The sequence below is a fragment of the Ornithodoros turicata genome, chromosome 10 (assembly GCF_037126465.1).
Source record: "Ornithodoros turicata isolate Travis chromosome 10, ASM3712646v1, whole genome shotgun sequence".
In the NCBI taxonomy this organism is placed as follows: domain Eukaryota; kingdom Metazoa; phylum Arthropoda; class Arachnida; order Ixodida; family Argasidae; genus Ornithodoros; species Ornithodoros turicata.
Window position 1 is genome coordinate 11,279,195 of NC_088210.1, and position 12,663 is coordinate 11,291,857.

Below are 12,663 nucleotides of genomic sequence, written 5' to 3' on the forward strand. Positions count from 1 at the left end.
ACCGATACCGTAACCTGAACCGCAAAATGTGATTTCGGTTACCGGTTCATATATGAATCGGTTTGGGCGTGAAATCGAACAACTTTTGATGCGATATTTGTATCGCTTTATCACTCTGATTAGTTGTGTAGTATGTGTTTCTGTTAAAGTAGATCTCTTCTTCGTGTGTTTTTCATTCATGAGTTGTGTAGACAATATACCATCTTGTGCGCTTGGACCCATAATCGGATGGCATACGCATCGTATGACATGTATTGCGTACGTCTCTTATGAGTTATCAACTGTATTATTGTGATCATATAAGATACCAAGCGTTGCACATTTTTGTTTCCATAACTGTCTTCTTAACCGCAAAACACACAGAGCTTTCTTGCCTTGTAGGCTGTTACAGCACGAGCAAAATGAATGTGCACGAGATAATAGATACCGCAATGAATTATCTTACGGGGCATGTCGCAAACGGCCAAAGTGCGTCGACAGAAGAGTTCACTGTTTCTTCGATCTTGCAGATGGCACTGCACCACCCTTTCGTAGCGCAGCAGATAAATATGCTCACTTTTACCCATTTGCACTTCGTAGCTCACCTTGCGACGTCCTCGCAGCCTGCAGGTACATCCTAGAGAAAACCGAAAAAAAAATACCAGTGCAACTGTTTTGTTATCCGTAACCGCAAATATTAAAACGACGACGTAACCGAACCGATATTCGTTTCGGTTTCAGGTGCTGCTGCAAACAGACGCCATCTTGTTTCGCGATGTCAATCGGTCGTCCTCGCCGAATACAACAAAACGACTCAGCGCGAGTGGGTCGTTCGTACGCATAGAAACCTTACGGAGAGAGGCTAGAAGAAAAGGCCGGGAGGAGGATCGGAGGAGAGCAAAGAACTTGAACGGGGCTCTTCCCTCTCTCAGTGAATGCGCTCGGAGGCAGTTATATTGAATCAGCCGAGGAAACGTCGCGTATTTCTGGCCCGTTAAAGGTACTGTAAAGCAGCACCGATCAAATGTCATTTAGTGTGGCTATTCGATAGTCCAAGCCACCAGGGCAAAAACTGTGCAAGTTTCATTCCAATCGACGGTGCAGTTAATTAGAAAATTACAATTAAAGATTACGGGCAACACTGTACTAGGTATTCGAAATGAATCCATACTTCTGACACACACGGCGGCAACCACATTGCATGCGTATAACACTGGGCCCGACATAACAATCCACCACAATCCACCATAAAATCCGCCCCTGCAATCCACACAACGATCCACATCTCAAGGATATACGTATAAGCGAGCTGAAATGAAATGCTGAGCCGTTGAAAAAAATGTGTCAGACGTTCAAGAAGCCAGACAGCGTCGGGACTTGTTTGTTCACAGAGGTTCACAGAGAGAGTTTGTTCGTTCGAAAGAGGCCGCGAACAAAAGGAGCGCGCAGGCGCAGCAGAGAAGTATAGGGATAGCCCCCATCGAACAGCGGCCAGCACTGGGTTACTTCGCAAAAACAGGGTTAACAGGTCAAACTGTTCACAGGGGTTTCAGAATGCATAGGTAAACAGGAAAACTAATAATATGGTTACTAAAATAACGAAGCTCCGATGTCATAGTGTGTAATACCAATTTTCAGTGTTGCCCGCTGTACAGGGGGTTGTTTGACACCAGGCGTCGCACCGCTCCACTACGCCGCATCTTTCATGGCAAATTAAAAATATTTATAGCGCGTTGTCGGTCGTATGGTTCCGCATATGGTATTTAGAAGCAACAAAGTCTCTAGTCACATCACCGGCATATCATGCTTGTCTACTGCTTTACAGTACCTTTAAAGCAGCCACAGTTGCGAAAACTGTTCCAACACTTGCTAGGTAGCTCCTCTGCTTCCGTTGGCCACGTATTTTGTCAGTGCCCGCCCTGATCCAGGCTTGTAGTGAAGGCTGTTCGGTCTGGTTGAGGCAGCGGCGGAGACGGCGTCCCCATGTGGCGTCCGTGTCGTGTCTTTGTTTCTTCGTGTGTGTGTATGTTTTTTCATATATCTCACGGTTTCATGGATTCGGGCTGTGTGTTACTGTTCCAAAAACATTTTTGGCGTTATGTTTGCTGTACACTCTTAAAAATGAACTTCACCGCATAGCACGCTCCTAACCAACCATGATCTCAAATGATATCGTTATCTGCTCTGATTTGTTGAAAACGGGAGGCGCACGCCTTTTTTGTGACAATTATGAAGAGCATAAGTCTCACAAAAAAGGCGTACGCCTTCCGTTTTCAACGAATCAACGATATCATTCGAAATCATGGTTGGCTAGGAGAGTGCTATGCGGTGAAGTTCATTTTTACGAGTGTATTCATACTGGATTCCTTTTTTGCGTGCGACACGGCGCAACGGAAGTTGATTCAATATGGCGCTCCCCTCGCCCGTACGTCCAGAGTTTCGGAGGTTTTCTTCTAGCTTACTCCTTAAGATTTCTATGTTCGTACGATACCGCGCTCCCCACGACTCGCTCACCCACTCATAATGCGCATGCGCGACACTAGAATCTGTCGTTTCGTTCAAGCGAAAACGACTCGCTAAGACTCCCTATTAGATCACGACAGTCAGCGTCATCCATCCGTTGCGCGGACTGATATATGAATGACGATTATAAACAGACGCAGTGCCAGATGACCTCAGCGCTATGAGTAATATGGGCCATGAGTAATAATAATCATCCCTTGTATGTTTGTACGCGCGTGCTTTTGTTCGCGTTTCCTTCATTTCCGATAAAGAACTGCTGAGATACACAATCCAAAGCCCTGGACTCATCAGCCTTATACACCGTTTTCCAGCCAACTTCATAGCCCTGACAAACGGGCACATGTGAACTCCTTTCCGTTACAGCTCCTTTACAGTTAGAAAGGTCACCTTCGCGAAAGGAGTTCATGCGGGTGACACACGGCAAGAGCGAACTCCTTTTCGCGTTTCCTTCGAAAAATATACTCAAAGATATCGCGCTAGGAAACATAACAGTACGAAAAATGAATTCAAAATAACTGCTGCAACTGTAATATCCGCCGCAGACTTCGAGTACTTGAAAAATGAAAACACGGTCTAGCCTTCGTTCGAGAATACTGACGTCGTATCGCCCTTCTTTCGAGGCTACGCATTACGCCCTTTACAGATGAAAAGGAGATTGCCGATCTCAGCTTCCCAAAAGGACCGCTTCGTAAAAGGTCGATTCTCCTTTGCCGTGTGTCACGTCACGCAACGCCTTTCCGTTAGATGGCCCTTGATGTAAAGGTGTACAGCACTGCACGGACCTGAATTTACCGGCCCGACACGGCCCGCACCCGAAGTTACGGATGCTTACCCGACCCACGACCTTCTATATTACAGCGACCATGGCAACCCTATGAGGTGCCCGTCCGCACGATCCGCTAGGGGCGCTACTCATCGGCCCGCGAGATCTACATCATGATTGGACAATGGAAATTTGAATTTTGAACGCGCAGAAGCGGGCGTACCTACCGTAGCAGACGACAGTAACGGCGCCTATAAAAACGCGATGAAAACGAATGACGATGATAATACACTTTAGAAAGAATCATCTCTCGTGTGACATCCACCACTTGTACAAAAAGACTAAGGTAAGCTAAAGTACAAAGTACTGTAAAAATTGGGGAAGCAATAACTGGGCCGATAAGTGGCGCCATCGCTAGCCTCCAAATGCGGCGCTGGGAAGTGGCCCATATGACATGGTCGCTATAACCTAGTAGGTCGTGACCCGACACGAGTCCGACCCGACTGTCGTAAGCCCGGCTCGCAGTGGCAATGTGGCGGACACTGGACACAGCAAACAGCGTCAACCACGCATACTTGGAACGCGCATGCGCAGCTTTTGACGCGGTTTGTACTTGTAGCAACACGTAGGCGTCGAGTCTTGCGCGCGTCTACACGGTGCACGCCGCAGCGAGTGCGAGATCCACAACATGGCGAATTCGGGATTAACTCGACGACTATGTTGTAGCGTTTTTAGCAGAAAGACGGAGAGAGCACCCAGGTACATGGTTGCTTGGTTTTCAAAACGTATGCTGAGGATTAAATACTGCGAAAGAATGGCCCGCAGTCATCACTGCTTTGAGTCCCGATTTCGGCCCGCCTGCCGGGCTGGACTCGGGTTTTCGGCCCAGCCCCGTCCTTTGCAGTGCTCTATAAAGGTGTTCAAACGTGCCCGTGTGTCAGGGCTATCACACGCAGCGCTTTTGCAGTCAGCACAAGCCAGAGAGGAGGAAAGCACACGGCGCGTGTGACTTCCACCTCTCTAGCATGCGCGATCATCTGTTTTCGACGTGTTCCCCTGGCGGGACGGCGGTGCGCTTTCAATATGGCGGCGCCCACGAGAAAACAGTGCATACATGTCAAACTTTGCCTTTTTATCGACCCTTAACCCGCGGGTGACATAAACCCGCCGTTTTTGTATCTACCCTCTAGTCGGTGCTTTTTCGCAAAACCGTCATCTTGTCCTGGTCACACGTCATAGGAAACGCCATTTTGAGGCCATGCGACTTTGTAGACATATCGTTCATGTGTACTTGCAGAGATATTCCTGTCGGCATAAAGCCAAGAGATGAACGTATCTTGTCAGCGTAAACGATACGGTGCTTCTCCTGAGACATGGTGTCCCATTTCTCGTTAGTTTAAAGTAGCACAGAAGTCATCTTTAACACCCTGTTTTCTTCCTATAAGACTGTTAAGTAGGCCAGTAAGACGCACCATTCGAAGTAATTCACACCACAGAGTAATAATTATCGCAGAAATTTGATTAAAAGTATACGCCGCAAAAAGCGACCGTGTGCAACAGCGGTGGAGAGCAGTAGCAGCCTGTGATCTGCCTGGTACCTCGCGCTGACGCTGCAGGGTTCACGCTCGCACATTGGGCCAGAGAAATGTTGTCTGCTACTTCGCTGTCGTCTGCTACTCGGCTGTTCGGGGTTCTGAAAGGGCATTACATGCTCCTGGCTCAGCCATGATTCGGCCGCTCCCCAATTCTCCGGGAGAACTGGCAAAACTGGTTTACGGCAGCAAAGGGACAAGGCGCTGACCCCCACTGACCGGCGAACAGAGCGAGTTCCTCCTGTAACGTCATCGGTGACGTGCCATCATACCTTCTTCTCCTCGTTATACCAGGAGCGCGGGGCCATGTTTATGTGAGTCTTTTTTTTTCTTTTTCTGGGAAACAAATTGCACATCAAAACCTTTCGCGCTATTCGGTAGAATGACACGCACACTCACCAGACGTCTTCGTCTGAAAATTTTTTGGATGGCCCTCTGTACTCGTTTAAATACACGGCATCGGCTCAGTGTGTCATAATGTCAGGGTCGTCATCGCATCTGTGGAAGTCATCAACAGTACGAGGCCTCATGTACAAAACTGCGCGTTCAATGCGAGATTATCGGATAAAAATAATTACCGGGGTCGAAACACGTCCAAAACGGTGCACGCAAACTGTAAACGCTGTATTTACAAACGGATTTGCCTCCGACCACGAGCGCGGCCATCTTTAAGGTCACGTGTGCGTTGACTTTCGCTGTGACGTGTGACCACGACCCGTATACGTTGCTTTCGCCCAGCACGCTTTTGTCTATGAAGCAATAAAGTGGAGGCCACCCTGTGCCCTTAAAGGGTCTACGAACTCTACCAGTCTAGCCCGCTGACTGTGTCGGCCCCAAACGGCCATTTTAACTTGTTGGCTGTGACACCTTTTGTATAGATGAACTCGATAGGTCCGTATGTTCACCACATATAGCACGCTCCTAGCCAACCATCATCCCGAATGACAACGTTCTCGCCCCTGATTTGTTGATAACGGGAGGTAGATCCTGTTGCGTAGCCATTATGTCATAATTGATACAAAATAGGCACCGTCTTCCGTTTTCAACCTATCAGGGACGAGAACGTTGTCATTCGGGATTATGGTTGGCTAGGAGCGTGCTGTGTGGTGAAGTTCATTTTTACGTGTGTAGAGCAGAGCATTGTGTGTACCTCCGCGTTGGCGTCTGATTGGGTGCTAGAGTTCTTCAAATGACGTAACAATGAATAGAAGTACACTGCGAAAAAAAAAAAAAAGGTGGCGTCACAACTCCTTTAGGGGAGTGAGTAGCTTGTCCCAAGGAACACTGTCTTTCGGAGTAAAATTTACATCCTCCAAATGGAATTCCACGTTGCTCCATTCTCAAGGAGTGAGTATGACACCACTTACAGGCGCCACGCTGACACCTTTAAACGAGTTCATGCTAGAACTTCTGCATATGCTCTGGAATCCATGTTGTTTCTCATATTTTTCTTTTGTGTGTGTGTGTGTGTGTGCGTGCATATGCACAAATGAGCAGCTCCATCCGCTGCACCGTACTTCCCTCGATGCGACGCGAAACGGAATCGTTATGTTGGTACACAAGAGGGAGGGGTCTGAAGTCATGCACTGCCACCTGGATGATGGGAATTTTGGTAGTCGCAAAGAATAGACGAGTTCAGAAAATCCCAGCGCTCTTTACGCACGCATTGCATCCTGGGCGCTTGCTGAGCCGGGGAACGAAGAATAATCCTTCACATTTCGCTTTCGCTGACCTTGACACGTCGTCGACAATGGACTGGTAGGGGAGAAATCGAAACGGTTTGGAGGCCACCCGTTTCTTTCGTATTAGTAAACTCCCACAGTTCAAAGCGACGCTAAGCACTCTGGGATTTTCTGAACTCGTCTATTACTTATCCTTAGAAAACATGCGAGCTGCCCTCAGTAGCCTTCATTTTTATATAGGATAAAATCTTCCCGTAAACAGCACCGCAAGCGATGCTGCCGCGACGACCGTTTGATAGGGCGCGCGTTCAAAGACGCGTCCCACCCGTGGGCGGACCGCGTTATCAAGCGACCAGAATGCGAGGGACTGGCTCCCATTTACTTTCCTCCACCGCTTACGCGGATTTGAAGGGAGCCTTCGTTGAGCAGTTCCCTCGAACGCGGTAAACGCCGGAATAAATCATTACAGAAATTGGCTTGTCAGAAGGTCACATGCCACGCGACGTCCTTCCGTAAGGGTGAAAGATAACCACCCGAGTCAGTCGCATTAACCACGACATTGATAAACGGTCATAAAATAATGAATACCGCATAGCGGCGTACACTCTTAAAAATAAACTTCACCTCATAGCACGGTCCTAGCCAACCATTATCTCGAATGATATCGTTATCCGCCCTGATTTGTTGAAAACGGGGGGCGTACGCCATTTCTGTGACACTTATGCTGTTCATAATTGTCACAGAAAAGGCGTACGCCCCGTGTTTTCAACAAATCAGGGCAGATAACGATATCATTCGAGATAATGGTTGGCTAGGAGCGTGCTATGCGGTGAAGTTCATTTTTAAGAGAGTACGTGCTGTGGATATCCAAGAAGTGAACAAGTAGACTTCTTATACTTTTCACAGAAATGGGATATGTTTAAAGGAGGTGAGAACTCCTATCTGCATGTATTTAATCACGGGTTTTATAGATATAATATTGTTCTTCTACGCTTCGTAATACTATTTACAATTCATTCTCCAATTCTTCTCCTTCATGACTTGTGCACCGTTAATAGAAAAACGCACTCTCTTTCGTATTCTGCGAGTAGACGCCCACCACCGCCCAGATACCTCTATCCATCGTTACGTCATCTGAGGAATTGTAGCACCCAATCAGACGCCAACGCGGAGGTACACATAACGTTCTGCTTTACCCTCTTCAAGCTGAGGAGGGGGGGGGGGGGGGGTGTCGAGGTAGCTTGCCGTTGTTGGCCGCACTCAAGTGGGCATCGTCACGACTATAGCCAAAAAAAAAGGAAAAGAAAGTGGGAGAAAGGGGAGTTGAGGACCCAAGCTGAACTTCACTACATGGCACGCTCCTGGCCAACCATCTTCCCGAGTGACAACGTTCTCGTCTCTGATTTGCTGAAAACGAGAGGCGTATCCCATTTTGTAGCCGTGCATAATAGATACATAATAGAGTCCGCCTCTCGTTATCAACAAATCATGGGCGAGAACGTTGTCATTCGGGAATATGGTTGACTAGGAGCGTGCTATGTACTGAAGTTACGCACCTATCATACTCACCTACACTCTTAGAAATGAACTTCACCGCATAGCACGCTCCTAGCCAACCATTATCTCGAATGATATCGTTATCCGCCCTGATTTGTTGAAAACGGGGGGCGTACGCCATTTCTGTGACACTTATGCTGTTCATAATTGTCACAGAAAAGGCGTACGCCCCGTGTTTTCAACAAATCAGGGCAGATAACGATATCATTCGAGATAATGGTTGGCTAGGAGCGTGCTATGCGGTGAAGTTCATTTTTAAGAGTGTACGTGCTGTGGATATCCAAGAAGTGAACAAGTAGACTTCTTATACTTTTCACAGAAATGGGATATGTTTAAAGGAGGTGAGAACTCCTATCTGCATGTATTTAATCACGGGTTTTATAGATATAATATTGTTCTTCTACGCTTCGTAATACTATTTACAATTCATTCTCCAATTCTTCTCCTTCATGACTTGTGCACCGTTAATAGAAAAACGCACTCTCTTTCGTATTCTGCGAGTAGACGCCCACCACCGCCCAGATACCTCTATCCATCGTTACGTCATCTGAGGAATTGTAGCACCCAATCAGACGCCAACGCGGAGGTACACATAACGTTCTGCTTTACCCTCTTCAAGCTGAGGAGGGGGGGGGGGGGGGTGTCGAGGTAGCTTGCCGTTGTTGGCCGCACTCAAGTGGGCATCGTCACGACTATAGCCAAAAAAAAGGAAAAGAAAGTGGGAGAAAGGGGAGTTGAGGACCCAAGCTGAACTTCACTACATGGCACGCTCCTGGCCAACCATCTTCCCGAGTGACAACGTTCTCGTCTCTGATTTGCTGAAAACGAGAGGCGTATCCCATTTTGTAGCCGTGCATAATAGATACATAATAGAGTCCGCCTCTCGTTATCAACAAATCATGGGCGAGAACGTTGTCATTCGGGAATATGGTTGACTAGGAGCGTGCTATGTACTGAAGTTACGCACCTATCATACTCACCTACACTCTTAGAAATGAACTTCACCGCATAGCACGCTCCTAGCCAACCATCATCTCGAATGATATCGTTATCTGTCCTGATTTGCTGAAAACGGGAGGCGTACGCCATTTTTGTGACAATTATGAACAGCATAAGTGTCACAAAAAAGGCGTACGCCTACCGTTTTGAACAAATCAGGGCACATAGCGATATCATTCGAGTTTATTGTTGGCTAGGAGCGTGCTATGCGGTGAAGTTCATTTTTAAGAGTGTATACAAAAGGTGTCACAAACAACACGTTGAAATCGCCGTTTGGAGCCGACACAGTCGGCGGGCTCGCTTGGTACAATTCATGGCTGCTTTAATATGTAATGAAAAAACAGCCATAGACGGCGTAACGAGCAACGACACGACGCACCTCACTTCAGTTTCCTTTGCCCGATCCGTCCCATTTTAATAATTAATTAGGAGTAATCATTAAAAGGACTCCTAATCCCGTTTCATTTTACGCGTTGTTTTCTGCAGGTTTTCGCTTTTTTTTTTGCGCTTTTCATTCTCGCCTTTTTAATTAAGAGCATGCGCGTTTCAGAATGGAAAGGCAAGGAGAGATGCTTCTTTCGCAGATGACTCCACAAACGTGGAAAGAAAGAGTATATGCATAATGTAAAACCCCGGGGACTAGAGAACACGAAGGAACAGACACAACATGAAGCCTCAAACACAGCTGAAAACTTTACGTCACGGACCACAAATATGCAGGATGTTTCAATTAACATGAAAAAAAAAATAAATAAAAAATTCTAACTGGCGACGTACTCGCCGGAGGATATTGCAGGACTTTCGGCAATTACCTTCTGGAAACTTTCGCCGCCATTAAGGAAGGCTTTGGACAATTTTTAATTGCGGGAAATTTATTTTTTCAATTAAACTTTGCAAATTGCCAAGTGAACTTCACTCTTCTTTATCTTTCTTTTTATTTTTATTTTACAGAAATATGAAGTCCTCCACACGGATAACCACAGCCCCAACAAAACTATGCACAGTATCGCACCAGCCGGCAGTGATTTATCTATACACTCCTCGTACCTTCCCACTTTCCCCATACACCGCGCTCGTAAATTTTTTGGGACACCCTCGGAACGGTTGTTGCGATATTCAACATCACTGCCATTCTTACAGAAAAAAAAAGGGGGGAAAAAACATTCTCCCGTCATCAAGAGCTCATAGGTGGACGTTGTGCATGTTCAATATGCTTAGGTTCCAATCCGGTGAACATGGAAAAATAACGACAATCGGTCTCTCCCTATTATAATTGTTTTGTTTTTTTCTCGTCAGCATCAGCGTTGCAGTATACAGTGAACCCTCGTTATTATGACCATGGTCGTTCCCGAAAATTTTGGTTATAATGCGGAATTGTCATATTAACGGGAGGATTTGCAGAGGTTTCACTGTATTGTTCCCCAGGAGTATGGTCGTAAAGCGCGTATGTCAGATTAACGGGGGTCATATTAACGAGGGTTCACTGTATGTGATCAATGCATTATATATGGGACGTATCTTTCGACATGCCGCACTCGAGATATGCTTCTGTTTTGCATTGCAGGGAGAGTAGCCCGCCTGACTATTATGTTATATCCACGATATGAAATTGGTGATCCACGATCGAGATTGATGGGTAGTGATTGTGAGGCGCAGCGGAGCATGATACCTGCCTTCGGTTACATAAGGTAGCCATAAACGCAGCTTGTGGAGGAACTAGGCAGGGCAGACGCCTGTGTGAAACAGTAATACAGAAAATGCTAAAGACGGCCATGCTGCGGTCACCGCGAGAATTTCTAGAGCCGTCTGGGTATCGGTGACGGTTAGAAGATTATTCTAGGAGGGATATTTGGTTAGAAGCGTGCCAACATAAAGAATAACTATTCAGTTATATCATAGTCTTTCATATATCCAATATAACACAGTCATATTAATTAAAATAATTATTTGAATGAACATGATTGGGGAGTTTCATCGCCAGGGGCGATACTCTACCTCATTACTGGCTGTAATGTGATGAAAACGAATAATGAGTTGCTGTAGGCCATTAGCAGTCGGTATAAGCATTGGTCCGTATAGGTAGTATAAGCCATTAGCGATGTTAAAGGAACAGCGTTCTTTTCTTACAACCAGTTACCACCACCAACAACAATAAATATGAAGGACAAAATCACAGTTTTTATATAAAATGTAGTTAAGAGCCCAGGAGCTATTTTTAATGATTCCCGTTTCGTTTCAAACCCGCATTTTATCTTGGAAAGACTAGCATCATACATGCAGTTTCTCCCTACTTGGATTATTTACTGGCGTTTACGATGACTCTTGAGTGCCGCCGAGCTCTTCATCTATCGGCCGCGACTGCATTACCGAGCAGCCTGTTTCTCCTGATTCGTTGGTGCCGCGTCACACCTCATCGATTTAATCTATCTTTGGGAGGTGGAGAGAACGTGACAATAGACACTGGAGGCCGTTCCGTGCGGTCGCACTGATTCATTGACATGAAGCCACCGCGTATCTCCTTTCGCCTAGGGTTCTGCAGCTATTCGGATGAACGGAAGACAACAATATTAGTTCAGCCACGCGCCCTTTCAACGACAGCTTCTGTCGGTCACGTACGTGACTACTCCCCCAAGCAGCGCAATGTACTGGAAGTCTAGTGCAATGGGGGTGGACGGGGAGGTGAAAGGCCTTGAGCAGACCCGTGAAACTAAAGGACATTGATAAGGCACATACCGTCCACACACTCTTAAAACAGAACTTCACCGCATAGCATGCTCCTAGCCAACCATCATCCCGAATGACAGCGTTCTCACCCCTGATTTGCTGGAAACGGGAGGCGCACGCCATTTTTGTGACAATTATGAACTGCATAAGTGTCACAAAATAGGCTCCGCCTCCCGTTTTCAAGAAATCAGGGGTGAGAACGCTGTCATTCGGGATGATGGTTGGCTAGGAGCGTGCTATGTGGTGAAACTCATTTTTAAGTGTGCACTCTTAAAAATGAACTTCACCGCATAGCACGCTCCTAGCCATCCATAATCTCGAATGATATCGTTATCTACCCTGATTTGTTAAAAACGGGAGGCGTACGCCTTTTTTCTGACACTTATGCTGTTTATAATTGTCACAAAAAAAGGCGTACGCCTCCCGTTTTTAACAAATCAGGGTAGATAACGATATCATTCGAGATTATGGATGGCTAGGAGCGTGCTATGCGGTGAAGTTCATTTTTAAGAGTGTACGCACTCCTCGTGGCCGCCACATAGCGTGTGATACACTGACGGCGCTTGCATTGTACTTGTACCCCGCGCCGCTGTCGTGTTTCTTTCTTTTTTTTTTCTTTTTTCTTGCAAGGACTCAACTTTTGTCGGCGGCGCAGAGTGCCCCCTGACGTCATGTGCTCTCCGATTTGCTGCTGCGCCAACCAATGGCGCACCGAGTGAGAAGTCAGCACCTACGCCGGCCTTGACAAACAAGTTCCCTCATAACACCTAGCGCCGTAACAAGCAGTGAGAGCAGTATAGATGCCATTTTCCTAGGTATACGGCCAGGCGGGCATTCTGTCCAA

General features: G+C 46.7%; 1 protein-coding gene across 3 annotated transcripts in view; it reads left to right on the forward strand.

Annotated features, from left to right (window-relative positions):
* Positions 1-12,663, forward strand: part of LOC135370301 (uncharacterized) — a 181,730-nt gene that overhangs the window by 21,020 nt on the left and 148,047 nt on the right. The gene's annotated exons all lie outside the window — the stretch shown is intronic.